Source organism: Acanthopagrus latus, chromosome 9 (assembly GCF_904848185.1).
Source record: "Acanthopagrus latus isolate v.2019 chromosome 9, fAcaLat1.1, whole genome shotgun sequence".
NCBI classification, from domain to species: domain Eukaryota; kingdom Metazoa; phylum Chordata; class Actinopteri; order Spariformes; family Sparidae; genus Acanthopagrus; species Acanthopagrus latus.
The window spans coordinates 25,389,248-25,409,238 of NC_051047.1; the positions used below are offsets into that span (position 1 = coordinate 25,389,248).

Sequence of the window (19,991 nt, forward strand, 5' to 3'; positions counted from 1 at the left end):
AAGAAACACAAAGACATATCGGAAACTCTACTTCTTTCAATACATTCAGTGTACATTTTGAGATGCATTTGGTCATATTAAAACATGTAGGACTTAATTTGCTCTGTTATAATGAAACATCTGAAATAAATACAGTGCTGACAACCGCCACGAGGCTGCTTACTGCTTTAAGTACTTGATGCAAACCTTCCTTATTCATTTATTCTCACACAGGGTGAACAAGTCGGATCACAACCGAGCCCTCCCATCGATTTTTGATGCAACTGTTTTCATCTCTTTTGTAAATATGTAGAAAATGAAAAGTGTCTCTGGCCACTATAAATAATGAGCTCTGAGCAGAGAGATGGAGCTGGTATCTAGTTTCCATCCGAGTTTCAATTTCTCATGAATTTTCTCAGGGAAGTTACCCAACAGTGCAGTGCATTGTTTCTATCCCACTTCTTATCTGTTTTTCTTCACGGCTCAGTGCGGTAAATTTTCCAAAGTGCAGTCTCTTGTGTCAATATATCTTCTTAAGTGTTGAAGCTAGCTAAAAAGTAAGAGAAACAGAGACTGTGTTTGACGGTGTCCTAAGCAGGGAACAGTCACAGTTAGAGGTGCTTAGGGGTCAGCATAAAGGTTATAAACCAACATACTATAGGTCAAAGCAGCCACATCAACTTCAGTCAAGGGAGATGAAGAGGGAGAGAAATTCCCCAGACTCCTTTACAAAATCGCTCAATTTTGTAAGTTGTTGAGTAAAAAGAAACTTTTTAAATGTTGTGAAGCCCCATTTCTGACAATTATCTGGACATTCTTGTAAATTCGGCATATGTTACAGCCTCGTTTTGGGGTTCAAGTTCACACATGTCTCTAAGGTCATACTGACTTCGAGTAGTTCTGTGGAGCTGTTTTTCTACGATTGTTGCCCCCCTTTGTTTATCATGTGCATTTTTTCAGGCACACATTGAATGTTTGTAATGAGAATGATTTTAAAAATCACCCAAAAAAACAAAACAAAGACAAAGCATACACTTAGAGTCATTGTATGCACAGCTTGTTTGTATATTCAGATATGGAAAGAACTTTTTGTTTCAAGTTTAGAATCACTTCTGAAAAGTCTGGCTTTTTGCTCAGGGAACTGGATCTGTGAACTCTGAATTGAGATTCCTGTCATATCCAGCAAATCCAAATGATCCGTTTTGCCAGAGCAGCATGAGGTCAGGATTTATGACCGGCAATGAAACTGACAAATGTGCTTATCATCTGGCGAAGCAACTTTACTCCTTCCAATGGTTTCACAATAATCAGCTGAACTACAGGTGGCTATAATTCACCCAGTTATGCAGCTAGGCACCAACAAAGTCAGGACAGAAGAGGACTGCTAGAACATGAACAAGGATGTAAACAATCCATGATTTAAAATGCTTTAAAAATCAGAATCAATGAGGAGGAAGGAAATGCAAGTCAATATGTTTTTTAGAGTTCAGTGATAAAGTGTGCGCTGGAAATATAGCTTATCTTTGGTTGCAAGAAAACTCCACAGGGCACTTTTTGAGTGATTTGGCAATAAAGAAAAAAAACAGCAGTTTGTAGAGTTTTAACACTTTGTTAACCCTGGCACCAGATAAAAGGCTGATTGAAGGCTTGGTTTCTGGTTTGTTTGGTTTTTTTTGGTCCTACTAGCGGCACAAGTCACTCTCAGCGTGGCATTGTGGGTTGGGAAGGCCGTCCACCACTTCGGTCCAGACAGTGGTCGCCAGGTGATGAATCCTAATGACTTTGGGGGTCTACTTTCTTTTAATGTAATGCCAGCAGGTCAGTTTTCATGTATCCAGTCAAATCTTTCAAAATCTGGGTTGGTTGGTTTTAAATAACGAGTGCAGGGCTGCAGACATGCAGTTCATCGCTGCCTCCCTTCCTGTCCAGCCTGTGCTGGGTTAGGTCCTAATTACTGGAGGTTACGAGGATGAGAGTCTCTGTATTGTCTCATTCAAATTGATGTTGAAACTTTAGTGTTTTAAAGCTACTATTCGTAAGAAAGTTGAAATACTGACGCTTTAGGTTTCGGATCAGGCACAATCCCAAAGTGTCAGTGTTTGACGAGTTGGGAGTGAGACTTAAAAATCAACTCTCTTACAAACAGGTGCTTAAGTAATTAGGTGCTCTTAATCCATGTGCTCCAGTAAATGCAGGACTATATTCAGAAATCTCTCTTTTTTTACTATATGAACCAAAATCATTTTTTTTTTCAAAACCTAACCAAGTGTTAGGTCAAGAACTTCTCCCACATGTCTATTTCTTTGGCCTTTATCCCCATGTTGCAATGGCGTGATTGCAATGACGGTCGTGAAGCAACATTAATTATGATGTTTCAGGAGTAAATACCAACACTGTGATAGCAGCTTGTGCATTAATGTTAGACTTGGCATGGTGGAATTAAACTAAAAATAATGTTTAAACTGAGCTCTATTGTTTTACAGAGAGATTTGTAAAACATGATCAGAGTAAAGTGAAGATATAAAACTAGAAGTTGAAGAGTTTCAGGGACAAATCTTGTGGCTGCATCAGCTCGTCTACGAGCCCCGTGTGTCTCTGCAGCTATCAACTGTTCCTGTCTAACAGCTTGAATTATGTGGCAACCTGATTATTCAGCTTCATGAAAAACGACGAGTGTTTGTCAGATTTAATTTGAAAAAGTGGTCATTAGCTCTCTACATTTTCCATATCTGCTCACCTCACACGAGACAAATGATTTGTTATTGAGTAACCTGCTTAACGGATGGAGACATAAATCCACAGCAGCCACATCTCCGCAGAGAACACTCTTAATTTCCAGCCTGGCCACTCGGCTCGAGCCGCTAGTTCAGTATGTCTAAGCTTTTTCCAATTATATACTCTGTACACTCCACATGCCACCATGCAACAGTGAGCTTTACAAGGTCTGCTGAGTGTTAAACCCCGGGCTGGTTCTTACTGCGCGCCCGTGCTAACAATCTCTCGTGGGACCGAAGCTGTTGCCGCTCACCTGCTCGCGCTCGACCTCCTCCCTCGTCCGCCTGGAACCTGTGTTTCAGCCTCCGTCGTGCTTCACTGTCCCTCAAGTACAAAGGTAATTTGGAGCGTGGCCCAGAACTGATAACTGTCCGGTTAAGTCTAAATTGCTTCTCTCAGGCTCCTCAACACTTGACGATGTGAATGTAAGCCGTCAAGTGCTCTCACCTTGGGAAACCTTCATTTTTGCACCTAGAAGAGATTTGTCAACGTGCTGATGGTGACTGACAGCAGAGGCAACACACCCCAGATTGGAAAGCATTAATTAGCTTTGAGTATCTAACAGGCTCACTGGTTTTTGCTCACTAGGGACGTTTCGCACTGAAGCAACATATTTGAAGACTGTTTCATTAAGAGCAAGTTCAGCAGCAGCCGCCCGACAGTTTTGATACCTCGAGTCACACTCGAAAGATGGTCCGCACTTTTATTACTGTGAACTCTGGATTTATTTTACTTTTGCAAGTGACTTATGGACAGAATTTTATTCAAAAAGTTAAAAAAAAAAATCACACAAAAACAGAACATATATCGTGCTCTTATCTTTTAGTCTACATTTCCGTGTGTAACTAACAGCAAGTAAGACCAAAAAAACAATAATATTCAGGTGCACACAGGATATGACTGGGACTATTTTATTAACAACTACATTCACGAGCACCATGTCTACTTAACTAGTCGGATAAAGATAGCTGTACACATATTCAGCTAAGTACAGATAAATAAACTTCTCACAGTCGTCCAGCAGATGGTGCTGTTTGTCCCATTAGAATATAAATAGGACGTCCTTTGCGCGTGCCGCAGCCAGCGGTGCTGAGGTGCTGTTGCGTTTTTTGTGGGACTATTTTCAGTGGCGGAACATACTTGATGTGCCGAATGAGAATTTACAGCAACAGGCACGGTTTGTGTGGAATTAAATTTAAATTAAATCAGGCCTTGGCTACACAAGCTATTAGTAAGAAGATTTGAGTATTTTTATGTGTTCTGTGACTTATTGAGAAAGAAAATTATTACACTTTCAAAAGACTTTCAGAAACGTCCATTATAAATCTAGTGCTGATTGCATAATATAATTGCTATGAAACAATGAAACAATCTGCGTTCTAATTAGTTCCCAATCAACGTCACATGCACCGTGCACATTTAGTCGGCCACTGGACTCGAAACCTCCTGGTTGACGGGCACCATCTCTATCTGCTTTCCCGTCTCCATTATCGACTTCATTACATTAATGAAGTCATTTTTTGTCCCGTGTTGTTGGTAGCTGCTACCACTATGAGGAAAACTGAGATCTGTTTGTCTTTGGCACCGACAATAACACCGCTTAGAAACCCTTCTGAGAGTTTCTTCTTTAAATATCACTAGTTTTATTATTTAAAGTCGGTGGAGCGTGAGTCATTTTCAGTTCACTTGTCTGAACATATAATTATAGAACTGAGGGGGGTTATAACAAAGGATAAAAGAACACATCCTGAAGGATAATAGAGAGATCTTTCTACAGAAAAAAAGATGTACTGCCTAAGATATTAAAACTTACGGAGACAACTGAAATATAATAGGGAATAAAACTGTGGTTGAATTTAAATGAAACACAGACTGTCTGTAGTCGCCTCCGCTCCGTCTCACTCTGTAACTCTGAACTACAAACAGCCTGCGCTCGATGCGCCGGGCCAATCAGACGACGGGACTTTGTAGAGGCTCTCTTAAAAGGTTCAGCGCTCCTGTATGATTGATAATCTTATTCAGTCATGTCCTTGATGGGGTCTTGTCCCTTTTTAATCCACCAGGCTTGATGCATGATTTGAGGCTTAATTGGTGAAACAAGTATCCCCTCAGTCTCTCTCTCTCTCCTATCCTCCAAATTTGACCTTCAGAAACACAGAGTGCACTAACAGATTAAGGTCGAGATAAAGGACACGAAACGTCTATTTGCTCAATTACAGTACTCACAGGAAAGGTCAAATTTGCATGGGGCTGCCACAACAAGTGCTACATTCTGAAGTGCAGATGTTTTTTTTTTTTGTTTTTTTTTGTTGATTTTTCTCCAATTAATGGATTATACTGACATGAGACGCGTGTTCAAAACAAACTTTGCAAGCTGAGCATCACTCTTGGTAATGTGTCTCAGTGAGGAGGGATCGTCTCAATGCTGCATGGAGGAGCCGTGTGAATGAACTGGTTCAAAGGTGTCCTTAGTTCCCTCAGGTTCACTTTGTTTTGGATGGTGAGATGAGGAGCTGGAGCTTTGAGGCAATTAGCATTAGCTCAATGTGAGATAGCGAGCAGCGGTAAACAGCTAGCCTGGCTCTGCCTTACCAGCACATCTGAAGCTAATGAACATGTTCTGTCGCGCCTGATTATTCAGCACACAAAACCGACAGCGTGTAATGTTGGGGAGTTCATTGTGGACAGAGGATGGTGTGGAACATGTTAGCTTGGCCCAGAGGTCGCAGACTGTTAGCCTCAAGCAACAGCAGAGAAAAAGTGGCTCCTGGTTCTGAGAAATATAGAAGTTGTCACAGCGTTATGTTACTAAACCAAGATGAGCAGTTTTTTTTGAAACGTAAAACGGGAAGTTTTACAGTTTTAAGGCTGATTACGGTATCAAATGTTGTTATAACAATTACCAGTTTATGTGCATATGTAACTACATAGCTGACATAAAAGGCACACTGTGATAAAAACGATATTTCAGAACAGAATATTACAGCACTGTCTGATCTGAAGAGCTGATCTCTCTACTCTTCAAAGTTTTCCTTCTCAGTCTCCTCTACAATATGTTACTTCTGCCACTGGTGGATTCTCCATCAAAAAACAAAATGAATGATGTTTGCCGAGTGTTGCGACGAGGGATGGGAGGAGCGAGCGGGGAGAGAACCGCCGCTCAGTTACTTAGGAGTCTGGATTAAAGCCAGACACCATGATCTGGTGCCGTTTATCAACGGGAGGAGAGCTCAGAGATTTATTTTATTTTTGGGATTAGAAAGTGGATTCTTCCCTCCTGTTTATCAGCCTGACTGCAGCAGCTGTTTGTGGTCTGTGACGTCGACTGCCAACTGCAGCTGGAGGGGAAATTAACTTGACTTTCACAGACAACATTACGAAAAGGAACGAAGAACCAGAACCAGAGACTCTGGTGAGCGATGAAATCACTGAGACTTTCCTCCTCTGTCTCCTCCTCCACAGCAGCAACACAGGTAGTTAGAGGAAGAAGTGTGACATGAAGCTGCTACAGCGAGCAGCCTCCTGTTGGCTAACATGAAGACGACTCAACTGAGGCCTCAGCTGGAAGGCTTCACTGCTACTATAATATTGTCCCTGTACAACTGGGACGTCTGTTCTCTTCGCTAACTTCAGCTGGTGTTGTTCAGAGTTGGAGGGCGTGTGAATCTAACTTCAGAGGGAGGACAGGATGTCTGGAGTCACTGAGGCTAAGCTAGCTGTCAGATTGTACCTTCAAACTGCTGCTGGCTGCTTCTCATCCCGTTTTCTGGATTTCTACAGGATTAACCTACGAGATGTGACATGTGGTTGTAACTTTGGAGATTAAATACGTTAATGGAGCTGGGCAGAGTAATGAAAGTTAAGTAATGAATAATGCATGGTAACTAATTACTTTTTGCTTTTGAATAATGTAATAACTTTAAGTAAGTAATATTAACTGAATAATTGAAGAAATGTTAAATTTCCCCGACACGCGACGTGAGCGGTGTTGAAATCCTCATCCGTCTCCTCTTGATGTCACCTTATGTTTCCTCTCTCTCTGCACATTAAACACTTCCAACAGGTTGAAGAGCCGTGGTTATGATTTTTACAATATGCCTTTTTGCAGTTTATGTGTGTGTGCATTACAGTGAGTGCGGCTAAAGCTCGTCCTGTCCTCGAGCCTCCTGCTGGATGTTTGGCAGGACTCCGACTCATCAATAACTGGCAGCTCGCGCTCGCTGACCATAAAAGTAATGGCAGCAAATGAGACTCTGACAGAACATGTATTCATTAATGGCTTGTGGAGTCTGTGCATCGTTTCCTATCATGTCAATTGCAACAGTGTGACAATTTAGCACTTTAAGATGTTATAAATCAAACAAAGGGCAACGGATCCTTTAACTTAAGAGAGGAACATTAGTATCATATGTCTTATCGTGTGAGGCGGCTTTTTTGGCTGCTATGGTGTCCAGAAATCTAGAAGATACAGGATAAAGGTTCAGCTTCCAAATAACATGGTGGATATCCGTGGAGTGGAGGTCAGTGAGCCCAACGCGCATTTATACTAAATCTAGTGATCCTACTTTGAGTCACTCAAATTTTTAAGGTAAAAACGTCCATTTTTCTTATGCAACTTTGACTAGAAGGGAGACTTGTTGGACCAGAAACACGTCTTCGTAATCTTAGCTCTCTGGTGTCTTTATCATGTCAAAGTCATAAACTTCAGCTCTCATCCCATAAACACGACAGCAAAGACGACTGAGAGTCACATTTGTGAAGTCGTTTCACCTTGGTGGTGTAATGGATTGAGCAGGTGTCAGTGTAATCTGCCTGAAGCTGCTAGGTTTATAATCTTTACATCCATCAAGGAGGTTATGTTTTCACTCGTGTTCATCGGCCTGTTGGTTGTGTTGTGATCAAAAAAGCAAAACACTCAGTACTAAAATGATTTTTTTTTTGCATTTGACCACGCAGGTGTTTGCAGCTGCACTTTTGCAGCAACCATTTTGTCTGTTTTTTTTCTTTATTATTTATGAGGCGGAGGTAGAATCACACATCCTGCCAGGTTCCATCAATCATGTTCTGAAGCAGCACAGAGCTGTGGGCTATCACAGTCGGCCTGCGGGTGGGTTTTTTGTTGTGTTTCAATGGTTTGATGTTGTGTCAGTCGTGGGGTGTGTGCGTGCTACTCACTTGATCCAGCCAGCAGAGTCTCTCAGTTCAATTATTAAATCCCGACTCAGGCCAGATTCTCTGCGGTTTGTCAGTTAGCTTGACTTTGAGCTGCGCTGTAGATCAATATCGAATCCAGACCTGTGAATCCGGGTCATGAGACTTTCCGTAACTTGCATTTACGATTCATCTGTGCACAGCAGCGTCGTTCGCTGCGCTCAGATGTTCTTCTTTGAAATCCCACACAGTCAAACTTAAGGGGATTCTTAAAAAAAAATACATTTATTTGCTGAGTGATTTGTTTCATTTATTCATCATAAATCCAGAGAAAACACTGCTCTCTGTCTTTGCTGTCACAGGCCTGCCAGTGACAACAAAGCAAACCTTATTCCCTCAGAAGAATCTGTCTGAATCCGGGGTGTGCCCCAAGTGGCTTCGAGGAACAATTTCAATGCAAGCACGTCAGCTCAGGATACAATGCCACTCCTGTCAAAGAGAAGGAACAATGGAGGATGTCACAGCATACGGTCGCTGTGTTCAGTAAAGTACGCCAACATACCTGCTGCCCAAGGCAAGACAGCGACGCGGGGGGGAGAGGAGGGGAAGAAAATAAACTTGGCATGGAAATCTGTGCAGATGCTCTGGAACAGTGTGCAGGTGTCAGTCAGCTCTGCATGTAGGCTGCTGGGAGATGCTGGTTTTTTTTGATATATTTCTTTATGTGTATGGAAGAATATCAGCTGCATTGGACTGCAGTGTAATTCAAAGTATCACCCGTGGGTTTAGATGGATTGTGCTGCAATGCAAAATATCCCATGGATGTACCGGAATACATTACAGAACCGGGAACGTAATGCAGAATAGTTGTTGTTCTCAGCATCAGTCACAAAAGCTGAGTTTTATGTTAAGTCAATTAAACATTTTTTTGACAATAATATGCCCATAAAAATAGTTTGATTACCTCCACCAGGCAGGTTATGTTGTTCGCCTGTGTGAACAACTTAACATGTTGGTTTGTCATCAGGATAACACAAAAACTAATGAACGGATTTCCTCAAAATTGACTGGAGGATTATCCTCAGTCCAAAATAAGCCCCAATACATTTCAGTTGAATCCTGATGAAATAAAATAAAACAATTCTCACATTTCGCGATAGCCCGTTTTTCAGATTTTTTGTAGATTTCTCCGAGATCATGATGAGTAAAATCATCGGCTGTATTTTGATGGTTCTATAAGTGTGTAAAATTGAATGCAGAACCTCATAAAACAGTTTTCACACACAAATAGGAATATAAATTGGGAACTGATCCATCTACAAATGGATATGACTATGCCTGTTCAGATCAGTGGGGGGAGTAAACACGACATGGCAGCTGAGTGGGGAAATCACACTACAAAATGACCTGCACTTGTTGTTGAAAACATGCTGTTGGCTGTGAAATTAGTTTTTTTTTTTCACTGTTTTGAAACAGAAGACGACAACAGGGGGGAATACATGAAGGGAACCGTTTGTATATCCTTGATTTCCACCAAGCCAGAATATGTTTAAAATGCGACCTGAGGCGTGGGGTTGTCCTGAGGCTTGGCAAGTGACAGATTGACACATTGCCACTTTTTGCTGGCATGGAGAGTGTTTGTGTCCGATGAATGAAATATACCACAGAGTCTTGGCTATCATGTCACATTTGAGAAGAGGCGGCAGAGTTTAGCTGCACCGATGCTACAACACCAGCGAGACATGTACAAGTATATATGCACAGTGCAATAACACTATTAAAGTGGAGTTCCTATTTAAAGGATAAGACTGGTGGTATTTTTGTTATTTTCTACAAATCCCATGAAAAGACATTCTGTTGGTCCGTCTCTCAGTGCTTCCCGTCTTCCTCAGTCTGTCTGTGGCTCTCAGCACAAGTCTCTCAAACGAGAGTGACTATTTTCAACTGCGGTGAGTATTTAAAGCAGCAGAACCGTGTTTGTGAGGTTGACTCAGAAGAAAAGCTACAGTGTCTGTTTGCTCATGGTAATGAGGGAACAGCAGCTCGTTGGTGTGTTTTTTAATAGTTTTTGTGCAAACAATGGAGCTCTGTCACACGGAAGAAGAAGAAATGTCAGTCTGATACACAAACAGTAGTAAAATAAGTTTAAATCAGTTTTTTGTTTTTTTGGGTGTTTTCCAAGTGTCACCTGCGATGGACTGGTTTTGACCCTCAGGGCCACCGTACTCAACCCACCCCAATGACAGCCATTGGTTTGTGGAACATCGTGTTGTAGGCTCAGGATGGCTTCCTGGTCATCACCATCTTGGTTGTTTAGAGTCAGAAGTGACCACCATGGACCAGAGGGTGGAGCTGAAGAGGAGATCCTGATTGGATCTGACTTCGAAGAAACCCCATGATAGCAACTTGTCTATGATAAGGTAGCCACGCCCTGTTTTACTCTAAATAAGTCCATATTTTACTAAATAACAACATATTTTATTGCAGCAGATACGATTGAGAACATAAATCCATCAGTAAACTGTTGACTGAGGTAGTAAATCAGTAGAGAAGAATGGTCATTTTCTCATAAGCTCACATACAGTCAATCTTCTTTTTGATACCAGTGGAGGCGCCCCCTGCTGGCCATTAAAAACAATGCAGGATTAGGGCACTCATGCATTGGCTCCACCCCAAATCTCTGTCCATGCTTTATACAGTCAGTTGTATTTCTGTGGGATGTGGTTATAATATGTAAAAAAAAAGGAACAGCAGACTTCTCCTGAAATTTGATGTACTTTTTTTTTTTTTACAGAATTCAACATTAATTCAGATGTTTCAATAGACGGATCTGAAAAGAAATCTCAGATTCAGTCATGCCGTCTGATAATAGAGAGATTATCGAATGAGCTCTTGGAATCACATTAATCACAGCCAGCGCAGCGATGAGATGCGTCTCAGCCCCACGTAGAGCCTCTAATAAGTAGCCCGCCACTGTGGCCTCGCTGATAATGCTCGCACTGTATCTCATTTCCAGCCATGCACACTGATAATAAGCACTGTGCTTTTCACTTGAGGCGTGCAGCGGGGCTGATTGCTGGACCACACTAAAAACCCTGAATGCTTCATTCACTCGGACCACATTGGCCTAAAAAAACTGGGCCTTTCCCTGGACCACTTGGCTTCGGAGAGAAGGAAACGGACAAATCACCACGCTTTTGTTTTCATTAGTGGGTCGTTCCACCGGGGACATGCTCGGCTGGTGGGTTGCCAAGATTCATTAAAGCCCTGCTCCACATTCTTGTCTATTCTTCTGGACATTGGCAGCTTTGTTTTTATTTATTTATTTATTTTTTGCCTCTCTTCTATCTTCATCGGTCTCTCTCTGGCCCTTCCTCTCTGTTTCTCTGTCACGCTCAGTAACATCTAGGCCAAAACGATGTGGTCGCGGCACATAAAAAGCAAAAAAAAAAAAAAATGAAGGAAGTGTTGATAGAGCAGAAAATTGCCCCAGTTGTTCCCTTAAGTGAAGCTGCAAAATTAGGTAGCCATGGTGATATACCTCCATGGCTGCCACAGAGGGTCCACTTAGCTGCTTACCACACTAGCCAGGTATCGACCAATCCCCTTTGGGTGCCCGACTAGCTCCTGCCTCTGCCTAGAGATAAAAAAAAAAAAAAATCAAAATGCATTCGGACTCAGGGCATAATAAGGGGTAAGCAGACGGCCAGATCCGGTAGGACTCTGAAAGAATGAATGACAGCTGTGATAAGTGCATTTTTTGTTGGTTTGTTCACCAGTCTTCCCATTCCTGGCTGGTATATTGCCACAGGGTAAAAAAAAAAAAAAAAAACCTCAGTGAGGAGATATGTTGGAAAATATCTCTAGCTGCGTTCCTCATCCGCTCTGTTGTCATTTCATTTTCGCCAATAGCTGCCTGCCTGTGTGATTTTTTGCTGCAGGCCATTTCCACACACAGTAAACAGCTTTGCTTGGACACAACAGGCTGATGAGCTGTCACGGAGTTGTCACTCTCACGGAGCTTAGGCTGACCAGTGTGTTGTGTGGACAACAAAGCTGCAATCCTTCACCCATTTATGAAAAAACACTTACATTTCTCAACAGCGTATGGCTGAGAAGAAAGTTCCACTGTAGTCTTCATCTCTCTCTGCTGACGGTGCTTTAAATGAGCTCAAGTAAATGAATTTCTGCGCCACATGCTCATTGACCTGAATTAATATGCATCAATTAAACATTTTGGCGGCTTCATCACACTTCATAAACTTGGTGACAGGTGGGAAATATAATGGGATTTTATTATGCTGATTCTATCGAGCTCGTCTGATGGCAGCGACCCACAGATCCCAGTGTAAACAGAGTTCAGTGAAAATCCGCTTTATGTTTCCACGCACCCGGCCCCCCAGATCGAATCTTAATGGTCTGAGTGTAAATTTCTTTTTGATGAAGTCTTATACGGCGTGATTACTCTTAATGAGCCAATCTGCCGGCACCCTGCTGTAAAATCCCGCTCGTGATAGAATTAATGCGCGATAATGTCGGCCACATTGCCTCTCAAATAGTGAGAGACCACACTTAAACATAAGAGCTCCTACTGGAGTCCTATAGCTGATGATGTGGCTCTTCTGAACTCTGTAAGGTTTGGGGGTTTTGACTGATAAAGCTGTGAGGTATTTTCAAACTATCACCAGGGGACCTCATGTGATCTACAAATTACAGCCACAAGTTTGTGTTACGTGGCGCTCATTCGGGATAAGAAAAGTCTGTGTTCTATTCATATTTGCTGACATTATCTCCTGGATGTCATGCCAAGGATCCATGTACATCTACACAACAGCAGCCACAGTATGAACATAGTTTACTGTTGATTTGCCCATATTTGTTGCATGTGTTACAAACATAAATACACATTTGCAGCTCTCCTAAGATAAAGTAAAATATGCTAAAAGATGAGAACCTTTTGTTTCTGCTAACCCAACACGTTCTGACTCACAGTTTGTCTAATAACGTCTTATAACTTGAGGCCGCGATCAAGTTAGCAATAATACATCATATGCAGCATCTTTTTTATTGTCTAAATTAAAGCTGGCTGACAAAAAGTTTACATACTACGACTTTAAGACTGTTACTTACTATGTCAAACGGCTGCTAGGTTTAGGCATCTAAACTACTTTGATTAGTGTTAGTTAAATGATGTTATTAGTATATGTTAACTTGCCTATGTAACATAAGGTACAAGGTACATTTATCGTAATTTTTCAAACAAGGGTTTAAAAAACTAAATAGTGGTTGAGTCCTTCAGTCCTGCTGCATCTGTTTGTGTGTCTTTTCATATCCTGTGCGCTCTGTGGAGACATCTCACTTCACCCATGTTGCTGATGCTCTGTAGATGGGCACCAGTGATGCTCTGGGTTGTATTAATCACCCAAAATAGATATAAAGAATTATTCTCTACTCCGTCACAGATGGGACACAGAGGCAATGTCCAGTGTAGGACACATCCAACCACCCTGACCGTCCCCTAACTTGGAATGTTCTCCCTCTTTATATGACCGCAGTAGAGAGGCACTTCAGGAAGTCATGCAAAAGGGAATTTAGAAGCGTGGGGCCACTGACCAGGCTGCTGGGAGTGACAACGGGCTGAGCAAACCTCCACTGTCATCACTTTTAAATGTCAGTAGAGAATAGGTGATCTCACCGCTGTTGACTGAAATATGGTTGGTAATACGTGGTGGAATCTTTACAAACAACACACACGGCAGATTTGCACAGGATTAGGATCACAGAAATCCTCCTCAGTCCTCTTGTGTTGATCTTTGCTTCTCTGTGTTGTGATTTTGGATTTCTACAGCACTTTGTTCAGCTGCAGTTCTTTTTAAATGTGAAAACAGTATTAAACTTCACTGCTTGGGGAAGGTGCAGGAGGTCCTGGCCGTCCTGACCTCCACCTTCACTCACTCAAATTGGGCATTCATGGGGTTACTTGGTGACTGGGGGGCTGGGCATTGTGTGGCACCATGGAAGTTTCTTTGGGATGCTGTCAGGTCATGTTGGAGTGAAATGGGTCATCGGGTTTTACACAGACTTGTGGGGTCTGTGCCAGATAGGGAATGTGCTGTTGTTGAAGCCAAGGGAAACATACCAAGTGCAGGGGTAATCTGGGATTCATGTGCATTTTTCAGGGTTTCGGCTTTCAGTGCTACTTTTGACAATAGTTTTTTCATGACCATGATGGTGCAAGATGATGAAAAGTGCATACAAATACAATCTAGTGGCTTGATTGGTTGAATTATTACAATTTCAAGAGGCCTCCAGGGAATTTCCATGGAGATGGAGGCCTAAATACATTTGTTTTCAGTTCTTGTGAAATGAGAAAAGACCAAAACTTCAGCATATAAAGGCCAGCGGTGTTTGAGAGAGCCAAGTCTATTTGCCCCCGAGCTCAAAGTGTTGTCATGCTAAAATGTCCTTCAGGTTCCCTCTGAATGCTGGCAATCTATCTTGAAAGCTGTTCATATATTTTTTTTTTTTTTCTCCCAGGCAGGAGGAAAATCAATGGCTAAGCTGAGTAATGAATTCCTATTGGCCTGCAGCAGCGAGTGCACTGGCACTGCCAGCTGTGCATCCAGTGTAGTGAGGGTCTCCAAATAGAGACTCCAAATAATGTGCTGGAAAACAATTTCACTTCTCACGGATGAGCCATAATTCACCCATTAAAGACCCCTTTCACCATGACATCCTTATCAATACAGCATGCTCCCCCTGGCTAAGACTTCCTGATTTGGCTCTGGACAAATTAATTTCTCTTGCAGCACAATTAATCATTTTTTCTGCAGTTGAAAGACTCCAGTCTTTTATAGTCTGTCTGACTGTAAGTGCCCAACAGTTTTTCATACTGGTTCTCAAGAACTTTTGTGTTTTGAGAGATTGTTTTGCTGTTATTTCATCAACTTTTTTACGTGACGAAATTGCGTCATCTACATCTCAAAAAACAAAAGGAGAAGCAATGCAAAAACTTCCTTGCACAGACTCTCATACAGTCCACGTCAAAGCCAACGAAGCAAAGCTGCCAAGTCTTACACTTACTCAGGGCACGCTACCTACAGCCAAGGAACAGGCACCTGCAGCCCGGAGCAATCAAATTCAATCACAGTAGTGGCCAGTCACTCAACCTGCCAGAATCACATCTCTCCTCCTGGAATGTTTCTCTCTCTGTTACTGAAAGGAAATGTTTGGTTCTTCATAAACATTTTATATTTCTTGACTGTTTTATTGTGTGGTACACATAAAAGTTTGCTGTAGTGCATCCTTACAAGGCAGATGATGATAAACTGCCATGTTGTTGTACTGTAAATATCTTAACATAACATTTTTGAAACAATTTTCTTATGTACTTCACTTATTTGCTTTGGTTTTACTGCACACGACGTCACAGTTTTGTTTCAGTCTCACTGTTCTCATCAACCTTGGTTTCCAGCAGCAGCAGGCAGATGTTTGCACAGTCAAAGCCTCGATAAAGCCACTGTACATGTGCAGATCAAGTTAGTGACCAGCTGGTGAACACAGGGTAGCACTGAACAGCACAGGAGCTAGCTGAGACAACAATAGCGGTAGAGGGAGAGTTAATATTGAACTGATGCCTCTGTTTTTTCTGTGCATTTTGGCCTTTTTTAAACAAGAAAATTACATTGTGAGCTTTTGGAAAATTCCTTCCAGGGTGAGGATATTCTGGAATATAGTGTTTCCAGTGTTTATGTCTACTGACCAGTAGAGTCTCCACTATGCTTCCTGTTTACAACTTCACGTGCATGCCCAGTGTTTGTGACCACGAGATATGCATGTTCAGGTGTACTGTGGAGATTATTTGTGAAAATGCCTCAATGGAGGATTTTTCTTTTTACAGAAATACCTGTGTAAGCATGAACTAAGCCCAAGACTTTTTTTTTTTTTTTTTTTTTTTTTAATGAGACTTTGGGACTCTCCAACCAAACCTGTATTTTATGCCAAAGAATGATCTTTTCCTAATCCTAACCAGATGGATATTGTGCCTAAACCTAACCAGACCATAAGCACAGCATTGTCACAGGATGAAACTAAAAATTTAAGTTAAAGAAACCAAAAGTTGCACCGTAATGAAAAAGTAAAGTGTCAATGTATCTGTGTTTTGCTGAAGCATACATTCACAACATTTATTTTTATTTAACCACAATGTAGCTGGTGTGTGATGACATCCAACATGTTGAATACTTGAATGTAATCTACAGTTCTGCATGAAGAGGTGGGAGAAAATTGGACACAGATTTTCAGGGTAAGAAAACACATTTATCACAGACATCCTGGAATCAATGAATTAAATGAATCATTCCAAAACCAGAAAACACAGCACACAGCTCATCTATAAAAAAACACAAGCCAAACAGCAGGCAGCATCACCCACAGCACAGCAACGAGCAATTGATGGTTACAGTGCCATGCCTTGGCTATGATTATGTGTTTGGGACAATGATGATGGAGTGACTAACCAGCTGCAATCCCCTCCCACTTTGCGGATCATAGATCTGAAACAGCAGCGGGCAGGTAGGATGGCTGGACTTGGCCGTGTTTCACTGTGGTGTGATGTTTTTTCAGTCGTCTGCAGAGTTCCAGCGCACACTGTTTGTTTTCTGACCAAATAGGATTTTTTTTTGTTGTTGTTGTGTTGCGTGTGCAGCTCTCCTCACTTTCAAACTGAAGCCCAATCCGAGCCCTGAATGGAGGAAAAATGTTGAGGTGTGAAATTGGGAAATCACTCGGAGCACTATGTGCTCATCTCCCTTATCAGCTGGCCTATTTTTAATGGGATTTTCAATTCCACATGTTCTGTGCTTGTGGGTGCCATCCTGTGTGGTGAACGTATTCGGTCGTCGCCCACTGAGACAGAGAGAGAGAGAGAGAGATTTAAGACTCACAGCAGCCTCCCGTTCCACGCATGTATCAACATTTACATTATGCATATGTGCATTAAAAAACAGCCAAAACAGAAACATAAACTGACACAGCTCTTCATTCTCTATAACAGCCAGCAGACACAAATATAAGCAAAATTATGAATGTGCCTGAGGTGGTGATTAAGTACTGCAAACACACACACACAAAAACACACATACACGTCAATATTGCCAACAGGGCACTTAATGTCTGTACAGTCTAAGAGGGGACATCTGTTTCTGGTCAATTTCAAAAAACAATAATAGGACAGAAAAGCTTCTTTTAAGGTCTTTTACCACAATTTTACATCAAATGTGTTCTTTTAATTTATTTAAAGAAAATGACAAGAGGGGATCCTTCAGTGACATCTACCTATCGAAGAGGGGGCTTCCATATACTGCAGTGGAGCTGTCTGCACCCACTCTTTCACATAATGATAGTTTGTTTGCCAGGATTATGTGACACACACACACACACACACACACACACACACACACACACACACACACACACAGAGCGACCCACACAGAGTGACACACAAACACACAGCTTTTCATTATCTTTAACAGTCAGCAGACATAAATGTAAGCAAATTCATAAATGTGCCAGAGGTGGTAAGTAAGTACAGTAAACACACACACACACACACACACACACACACACACACACACACACACTTAATTACCTAATCCACCTCTCGTATGGCTGCATTAAAGGTTTTAACGCATAGGATCACTTGTGCTAATCAAAATTTGCATGTCATTACTTTGAATTACAAGCTATATATTTTTTATTAAATAAACAATTCCCATTATCCCACTGCAGCATGCAGTATTTTGTCACCATAATTAACACGGCCAGTGTCAGGTACGCCTCGCAGCTCAGCAAAACAGCAGAGCCTAATTATGGAACTGCAGTCCTGAGCACCGTCAGTGATGTCTGGGCGACTCAGAGCTGCTCCACAGGGAGTTGTTTCAGAGTAAACTGCAGTGTTTGTTTTCATTGTGATGAACGGCTATGCATTCAGTGCATTGGTAGAGGTATAGTTTTTTTTATTATTATTATAAAGAATTTGTGAACAAGTCTTAGGGTTATTTATTATGCTGTCATCAATTTTGGTAAGCCAGGACCGCAAGAGAAGTTTTGGGCACCTTTAATGTTTTCTGCACAAAATCATTATAAGTTTTATCATTGAAGCAACATTAATTTATTTTCTTTGACCAATAGGGGAAGCAACTCAAGCTGAACCATACAAAGATCATATATTGAATGTTTTACCCCATACATATTTGTGTCCTTATTCTTAATTTGATGTCAGTATAACTTTCCAAACAAGTTGTCAGCAAGATAAATGTTAAGTAAGTTCCTGCAAAACCATGGATAGGGTGAAACTTTACACTGTTTGTCTTGAATTTTTAACTTCCCTCTTGTCATAACTGTTCTTATGCTCTGCTTAGGGGTAAAGACAAAAAACACTTTGTTAGATTTATAAATAAAAAAAATAAAAAAACCTGTTTTGGTCGCCCCAAGAATAGTTGGAATTGTCCCCAGGTTAAAAACATCCAATGGTAGCGGTTGGCTGTTTGGCAGCCACCATCATGGTGGATATAAGCATACCTGATATGCCACGTTTGGTACAAATGTCAACATTAGATGTATCTGATGTTGTAGAAATATTAAATGCTAGCTGCTAACATTATATCTGGGGCTATCTATAGACTGGGCTGCCTGACCCCCCCCCCACATTAGCACTCAGTCAGCAGACCAGCTCCCTTTAACTTAATAACAAGGCTGCATTTTTACATCCAGGGGCTCAAGTCATTCACTCAACAAGATAGCTTATGTTTACATACCCCTCTGTTGTTGGCAAGGTTCTCTTTATTGTCTGACCCATCGCTTACACTCATTACTAAATCTATAATTTGCTAATTTGCAAAGTCCCACTAAACTCTGAGAAACTTACAAAATGAATCACCACATGTACACAGACACACAAACACAAAGATGTTAACCTCTCCTCTGTGATGTAGCCGAGAACTGAGAGCTAAATGTTGTGTCTTAAATCATTGATTGTACGGATGCCTACATCTATAAACTCCACACTCTAATATTTAATTCAAAGGCTTTCCTGAGCAAAAATAAACCATGTAGTCGTGTGTTGAACACACACACACACACACACACACACACACACACACTGAATGTGTAGCAGCCGCTCACCATTACCAAGATGAAAAGTCATCTCTTTGCGGCCTTTGATCTTCTGTTCTCTACATCCTGTTGATGCACAGAGTTGGATAATGAATCAGTGACAACTCTCCTGAATAATATATCCATGCATGGATTCAATAATTTTATTTCAAAGCCAGGCCTCAGATTCGTCACCTGAGCAACAAGTTGTGACTGATGAGTGGAAACAAGGCAGACTTACGAGTCTGAAGGATGGCTCTGGGACTGGAAATTCAAAGTCACTGCTGGGCTCCACATGTGACCTTGTTAGTGGGAACGAGCCGTGCAGAAACACATCTTAAACATTACGGCTGAGATCATTGCATTTACTGAGAAAGACGCGGTTACTGCAGTGTTAAAATAGCTGTGTACATTAGAGTGTGATGCTATAGATGGTATTAAGTGGACAATGATAGACTGAGCAGTAGTGCAGTTGCTTATAGGCTGTCACAAGGCAACGTACCGTGATGCCCTTCAGCGTGATCCCAGTAGAGTTCTTTATCCTCAAGAATTGGCTGTATACCATAAAAGCAGCAAGATTTAGCGGAGTGTAGGGAAATGCTACAGAGGCAGAGCAATATTAAAGTTTTACATCATGTACATTTTCCACAATAAAGCAAGAAAAGGCAAAATTGAAAAAGTCCCCCCATAGTCCCTTCAAGGCATTTTAAGTATGCAGGCAGACTTTAGAGATGGATGTTTATGAGAAACCAAGAAAGTGATTTACAAAAGATTTACACTTTGTTCTCCGAGTTATTGTGTAGCCGCGCGCTGCAGCCAAAGCAAAGGCTTTGTTGTGGTTACAGCCACCTCCAGCCTCAGCAAGGTAGCAAGCAAAATTTGACTTACACGCCTCTGAAAGTGGTCAAGGGAGTTATTATCCAGCCGCCGTG

The 19,991-nt window shown here is 41.6% G+C and overlaps 1 long non-coding RNA gene across 1 annotated transcript; it reads right to left on the bottom strand.

Moving 5' to 3' along the window:
- Positions 1–16,108: 16,108 nt before the first annotated feature.
- On the bottom strand, positions 16,109–19,361 carry LOC119025990. The gene is made up of 3 exons (XR_005076981.1): positions 19,301–19,361; positions 19,090–19,146; positions 16,109–16,812 (listed from the first exon to the last, which is right to left on the bottom strand). It is a non-coding gene; the product is annotated as an uncharacterized LOC119025990 (long non-coding RNA).
- Positions 19,362–19,991: the final 630 nt, after the last annotated feature.